Consider the following 6,750-nt stretch of genomic DNA (forward strand, 5'->3'; position numbering starts at 1 on the left):
AACGAAAATAAAAATGCTATGTTGGCAGAAGTTCCCAGGCTGAGCTTTATTCCTAATTCACATTGAAAAGAAGTAAATAATCATCTGAGGAGTGACTGCAACAATCCCAATCACTCCCAGTCACTGTGCCTGCTACTCTGCCCAGCTTTAAACCTCCCAAAATGAAAACTTCCAGAGACCTGCCATCAAACCTTTCCCTCCAGACACATAAACAGTAAATGAATAAGAATCTTGCTCTTATTTCAAACACTTCTACTTGGATGGGCAAACATTCCTTCCTCAAGCAGGGATCACCCTGACAGAAAACCAGGAAAGTGCTAGTGATCCTTCTAAAGGAACCCCAGAGGTCTGTGTTTGGTAGCTGATCCAGCCCCTCTGTTTAGTAAAAAAAGCACTGCTCTGGCCTAGGAGCTTGGCTTTAAACATCCCATGACATGTCTTGTAAAACCCATTATGGATAATTTATTCATTGTGTGCTTCTTACGGAATATGGGAAAGATCACAACTGGTCACTGACTTCAGGAGGAGGACTGTGAGATGACACAAGAAGATAAAAAGAGTTTAGTTTTCTCAAGGACACTGAGACCTTCACAAGCCATTAAAACACATTCCAAGAACTGGGGTAATTTTCTCTGTTGCTGACTGAAACATCAACAAAACCAATAAATCTCTGCAACTCCAGTTTTCTGGACTGTTAAAATTCTATGCCAGCAGTTTAAGGAGCTCAAAAAGTTTGTATTCAAGAAAACACAGCAATACAGACAATCTAACTTCATGTTTTCTGCTGGCTCAAGCACAAATCCCTTTTGGGCAGTACCCAGAAGAGGTGTAATCTCAGCAAACACTTTGCTAGAAGTTGCGTTTTTAATAGTAACATCATCACTCCTGGTGGTAATGGTGATGGCTTAATTCACAGGCCAGCCTTTTTCATATCCTGTAAATGACATCGTTAAAAAAGTGCCATACGAAGACACATGGTGGCCCAAAAGCTGACCCAGTACGTGAGAGGCACCTGGATAAGTGACTGGGTTGGACACCACCTCACCTGTCTCTGGGTATGTTTTCTGTCATGTGCCCTTGCACACTAACCAGGCATTTCATTCACTATGTTCTTCCTGCAGTCGAACAGTCACGGGGATGGCAAATATCCAAGACACGCTACGCGATTTTAACTATGGAATTCAAGATAATTTGCTTAAAAGTTGAAATATGACTCAACTTTATCTCCAAGGGAGTTTTGCCAAGAATTCCTCCTGGTCTGTTACGAGTCATCAGAATCCAGCGCTTGAGTTTCACACAAGCTGATTTTATTCCTGCAAAGCCTGAGGTGTGATACGCCTTTCTTTGCTTATACTTTTGAAAGTTCTTCCAAAGAAGAGCAATATGACCAGTAAGAGAGTATGGATATAAATAATGAAACGCTGAGCCTGAAACTGTGTACAGGCTATTCACTTAAACGATAAAAAGCAGTAACAGGCTTTATATGTAACAGTATCACGTTGGAGGCAGGGATGCAACTACCTCCTTTTTGTTCAGCATTTAGTGACACCTGACATCTGGAATGTAAACCTCCTGATTTGCTCCCCATCTACAGGAAGGACAAAATGGAGAGATTAGAGAAGAGCCACTGAGATAACAAAAAGCTTGGAAATTAAAGACTGACTCACATCCCCTGAGCAAACATCTGCAGTGTTTGAAATGTCATTGCCTCCTGCTCCCCGGTGCTGTCCCTCTGCAGCAGGCTGCAGCCGACTGATGGTGGAAGGAAGTGGTGGAAGGAAGCGGATTCACCCTGGCCCCACGGCCACCGGTGGGCTCCAGGGGGTCATGGGGAACCACCGAGGTGCTGGCATGCACCCATGCTGCCCGCTGGCAATGTGAGCCTTCCTTCCAGCTGCTGCAGCTGTGTGCTTGGTGGCTGCAAGCCATTACTGTTCATTTCCAGGCTCCTCACACATAGCTCCCATGGGATGGAAACAGTTGAGGGATAAGGGAGGGGGGAAACAACCAAGTGGCACAAGTCTTGAGAAGGAAGCTTAGAAAAGGATGCTGTGAAAAATAAGCCATGAGCACAAATTCTCAACCTTTCTCTAGGTACTGCGTGACCTTGTGCTGCAACAGGAAAAATGCTCTGTCCCATTACTCCCCATCCACGCTGCCCTTCCATGCTGCCATAAAGAAAGGGAAGACAGTCCCAAATTAAGTCTCGACAGGCTACTCAGCTGATCAAAGGCAGGCAAATAAGAAACCATAAAATCCCAGCCTGATTCACCCAGTGATTCATTACTTTAGGCAAAACACATAAAGATGAGCCATAAAGGAAAATGGTTTTAAGTACATTTTTGTTTTGAGCCCATCCCAGTCAATTTAGGGAAGGCATTTGGCACAAGAATATAGTCACATTTTTTCCTAATTATGTTTCTCTGTGAAATCCTCTCAACAGTCTTGGTTTTGCTGAAGAGATCCCGGAACAGAGCCACAAATGAACGAACTCTTGTCTTCCAGAGAAAGTGGAAGTGCCATGAGTCGGGCTTATAGGTTACAGCAATGGAACAGACTGTCCAGATGTGTATGGGCTAAATAGCAGCTCTGAAACCCTTATTTAAAACAAAGTTTGTACTACAGGAGGAAGAACCATTTGCACAAGTTCATATGTATCTTGCTTCTTCTGCCCCAGTTTACAAGTAATTTCTTTGCTTCAGTTTTCTTGACCTTAAGAGACTCAGAGTGATATTTACTTGATAAGATTACACAAGTATTATGAGAGTTAATTGCAAAAGGGCCCTGAAACACTTATAACATGGAAAAGCTGCCATTTTTCCCAAGATCTGCTCCTTAAACTTCTTGGACTGGTCACAACAATAAATACCTATCTGAAAGGAAACGGAATTCTGGCTTAGAATATTTAAATATTCCCACAAAATCTCTTCTGCCTTCATAATACACACTTTTAAAGCAGTAGTTATTGTTAGACTATGCGCTAAGCATGTTTCTACAGGAATAGGCAAGCTGAGAAGAAGATGGGGGAGAGCACGAGAGGAAGGACGGTCCTAGTTCTGCTCAGTCACCACTCTTCCCCTGGTAAAGAACAAACCCCAAAACCAGAAAACACCAAGAAAATGTAAAACAGAGACCCAGGATGAGCATCCTGCAAGCAGAGCAGCTGAGAGAACCCTGACTCCCCTTCCATCCTTTAAAACCCTTGTAAAAAGCAGGGTTTGGATACGAAGGACAATGGATCCTCCATGTTCTACAGCATCCTGCAGAAAGCCTCGAACAACTTGGAGCATAATCCTCTGCACAGGGGTATGTGGAGCATGGTGCTCGCTGCCAACATGTCTCCTGTCTTCACCTGGGCCAGAGAGCCCCATTGGTCCAACCACAGCACAAAGAGTCTGAAGTGACGAGGCAGAGCATGCTGCAGCGTGCTTCAGTGAAGTGCTCTCCCTATGGTGCCTCCCAGAGAGAAAAAAAGCCTTCCAAAAAGGCAAAGTCAAATAAGAGTCATTCTGCACAACAGTGAAGCAGGTCCCATTTTTGTCAGTGAATTTCCACCGAGCCGCAGCAGAAGGCCTCTGCTCACCAGCAGTATGGCAATTCCCACTTTTCAAACAGGTTTTGCCAGTGGATTTCAGCACAAATTCAGGGGGGCTCTGACCATTGATACTCTGTGTCCTTCAGCAACAAATGGGATTTCCTTTTACAGGCTTTTTAAACAAAGTTGGCGCTTTGGTGGCAAGTGAAGTAAGTTAGATGGAAGGATGCTTTCTTTCTCCCCCTGTAGCTGTTTTTACTTCTGATTTAAGACACTTAGAATGTCTTTTTTCATTTCCTTTCCAGAATGTATTTTCTCTATCAACAGAGATCTTTTTCTAATACTTTACTTTTAGAAGAACAGCTGCTCTGCGTTATTTTGCCTTTCAAGCACATGTAAAACCCAAACAAACCTAACAGTGAATGAAGCACCACAAAGCACAGGTTACTACCATTAGGAACAGAGGTTAGTAGAAATGCCTCAAAGCAGTCCATGAATAGCTGAAGGACATGCGTGTGCAGGCACAAACAGACAGTAGCTTTGCCTTCCACAAAACCAGCTGCCAAACACGGGGTTTATTTGGGTCCTCCCAATGTCACGTCAACAAAGCACGGGTTTACACATGTCCTCCTCTCACAAGGACGTACATCCTTGCTACAGGTTGTACTACAAACTCTGCAAAACAGCGGGACAAGCCCTCGGCCAGAGAGCAAGCTGGGCGCATGTACACGTGAGCGAATGCCTCCCCAGGCACCCGAACCTGCGCCTTTTTGTTCTCGCCTTCGGCTCACCAAAACCGGGCGGTTCAGCTGCTACTGTGCGTTTACGGGCAAACGCACACACACGCAGACACACGAGACAGACAGACAGACGGACAGACAGACGGACACACATACACACACACACGCCTGCGCGCCGTGGGCCCAGCCTGCATTTTCTGAATACCGTAGAACTTCCCCTGTCCCTATGGCAGCGCTCGATTGCAGCGGGAGGCAGGACCGTTTCCCAGCGAGCCAGGGCTGCGCCCGCGGCCGCACATCTTGCAGAGGCTGCGGCACACGCGGCCCGGCGCTTGCACCGCGTTTATTACTATCAGGGTATTTCGGCGCTGCCACCGAAAGCCCGCAGCTGCCGGGTGCCGTGGTTTGGGCTTTGCCGTTGGGTTTTCCAGCCGCAGCGCCTGGCTACGGCAGCATCCCGGCGGCCCCCCAAATCCTCCGCCGCGGCGAGATGCCGCATGGCCGGCGCCGTCCCACCACCCGCTCCCGCCCCGCCGCAGCGCTGCCGCTGCGCTCCCCGTCCCGTCCGGTCCCGTCCCTTCCCCGTCCCGCTGCGCGCATTTTTAGGTCTGAAATAGGCAGCGCCCGGGGGCTCGGAAGCACGTTTTAGGGGGCCGGTGGACACACGAAACTGCGCACACGGCGGAGACAAAGCGCGGCCGCGGCGGGCTCGGTCGGAGCTGCGCGGCCGCGGCGCGCAGACAAAGGCTGCGCGGGGAGCCGCGGCACCGTTTCCCCCCTGCGATTGCATCAGCTGCTTCTTACCTTCCTCTGGAGCAGCGGGGATCCCCCGAGGAATAATCCACCCTCTCGGGAGGAGCCAGCCGGAGAGCCCGGCAAATAATTTCAATGGTAAGAATAAAGTGAAATAAAAGGAAATATAGATAAAAATTAAAGAAAAAGGGGCGAGGACGAGGGGGAATTAAACTGGCGAAACGGAGACAGCGAGGAGGATGCGGCTCCTCCTCCCGCCGCGGGTGTGTGCATGTGGAGGTGGGCAGGCGGGCAGGCGGGAGCATGCGGGGCGCGCCGCCGTGGCGGGGCCGCGGCTGGGGCTGAGGCCGCCCGGTGCCCCCCGGGGCGCAGAGGGCCACGGAGCCGCCTCCGTATGGGCGCCCGGACGGATGTGGCCCGGGCAGGGGACCCCCGGCTCCCGTCCCTGCCCGGTTCAGCACCTTTTATCGCAACCAGGGGTTTACTCGTTTTACAACAAACCCACCATTTTTCTGTCCCTCTTTATGCTACCGCTTGCCCATGGGAGAACCCATCCTGGCAGACGGGCCGCATTTTGGTGACGTTTCCCCCGAAATGGCCACGGAAAGTCTGGCATCATCATGTTACCCAATTTCCTGTTTCGTCATTCAGAATGTATATGCTGAAAATGCTGCCGTTCGTGCGGGAGGTTACAGCGTTTCCAGCTGGGGCAAGACACGCTTTTCAGATGCAAAGGGCAGTTTGATGCACAGGTGGTTTGCTGCTGCTTGTTGTTTCCATGCTGATCTCTAGAAAGCATTGTATGAGCTTATTGGCTTGGAAAAGACCCCAGCTCTTAATAAAGAGCAAACCAGAAGCAAGACGGCATTGCAGCTGACAATTGGAGACCGCAGTCCTTGGTTCCACCCCGCACAATGCACAACTAGCATGGGGTATGACAAGAGTGAGGATGCTGGAGTGTGCAGGCCTGGTGGCAGTTTGCCTGGCCATCCACTGAGTGGGAATGGCTGCTGGGAAGCTCTCATAGTAACTCTGCCACCAGCTTCTTCAGGTGTTTGCTCTCTAAGTTCCTCTACTGGATCTCCTAAATGTCAGGCCAAACAAGCAGATGACACAGATGAAGAGCTGTGGTTTTCAAATTACCATCTTTGCATGCACAAGATTCCTGTTTTGGTGCTTATACCACCTTTTGCTTTTCACTAGGGTTGTTCAATGTGAAGCACTGTGCAAACAGTAATTTAATTGCATCCTCACACCCTGCTAGGATGAGAGCCATATCATCCCAGTATGAGAGTGAAGCCATGGAAAGAGCTAGCTGCCCAAGATCATTAAGCCAAGGGCTGCTCTTTCAATACTTCCTCCTGTGAATAAACCTTGCAGAGGCTCATGCCAGTGCCATGTGGAGCCCCACAGACATTTCAGATGGACACAGGATGTGGGGTTGGATTCCAGGTCAGGAGCTTGACTCCCCATCCAGCCCCATGTGCAAGGCATCATACCCCAAAGCAGAAAAACAAATATTTGCAATTCACTTCTACTCGGTTAGACATGTCTGTGAGAGGGAATGTGCACTCAGTGAGTTTGCTGATGATGACAAGCTGTGTGGTGCAGTCGACATGCTGTAGGGAAGGGATGCCATCCAGAGGGACTTGAAATGCTTGTGAGGTAGGCCAATGCCAACCTTATGAAGTTCAGCAAGGCTAGGTGCAAGGTCCTGCACCT

The 6,750-nt window shown here is 49.1% G+C and overlaps 1 protein-coding gene across 2 annotated transcripts in view; it reads right to left on the reverse strand.

Moving 5' to 3' along the window:
• The window catches only part of SLC38A1 (solute carrier family 38 member 1), a 41,042-nt gene extending 35,544 nt beyond the window's left edge, over window positions 1–5,498 (reverse strand). For both annotated transcript variants that reach the window (XR_009963577.1, XM_062612578.1), the window contains exon 1: window positions 5,080–5,498. The gene's annotated coding sequence lies outside the window, so the exon portion shown is untranslated. The remainder of the gene's footprint in view (window positions 1–5,079) is intronic.
• Between the last annotated feature and the right edge of the window lie 1,252 nt (window positions 5,499–6,750).

Source organism: Pezoporus occidentalis, unplaced genomic scaffold (genome assembly GCF_034315485.1).
Source record: "Pezoporus occidentalis ecotype Australia unplaced genomic scaffold, CSIRO_AGI_Poc_V1 ctg100, whole genome shotgun sequence".
NCBI classification, from domain to species: domain Eukaryota; kingdom Metazoa; phylum Chordata; class Aves; order Psittaciformes; family Psittacidae; genus Pezoporus; species Pezoporus occidentalis.